Consider the following 386-nt stretch of genomic DNA (forward strand, 5'->3'; position numbering starts at 1 on the left):
AATTGAAATTCTGTATTTACAAAATACAGTTCAATGGTTCCTTTTTCTACATGATCTTTAATGAAATGATACCGGATATCTATATGTTTGGTTTTTGTGTGTTGAACAGGATTACAAGAAATAGTTATTGCGCTTTTAGAATCACAATAAATGGGAATTTTGTTAAAATAAAACCCGTAGTCTCTGAGCTATGTCTACATCCATAAAAGTTGAGAACAGCAGCTCGCAGCAGCTACATATTCTGCTTCGGTAGTAGATATGGATACACAGTTTTGTTTCTTTGATGCCCAGCTGACTAACTTGTTTCCCAAAAATTGTAGATATCCTGATGTACTTTTCCTGTCCAACATACAGCCTGCATAGTTTGCATCTGAGTAAGCTGTCAG

The sequence above is a fragment of the Cynara cardunculus genome, unplaced genomic scaffold, assembly GCF_001531365.2.
Source record: "Cynara cardunculus var. scolymus isolate 2C unplaced genomic scaffold, CcrdV1 Un_Scaffold_2476, whole genome shotgun sequence".
In the NCBI taxonomy this organism is placed as follows: Eukaryota; Viridiplantae; Streptophyta; class Magnoliopsida; order Asterales; family Asteraceae; genus Cynara; species Cynara cardunculus.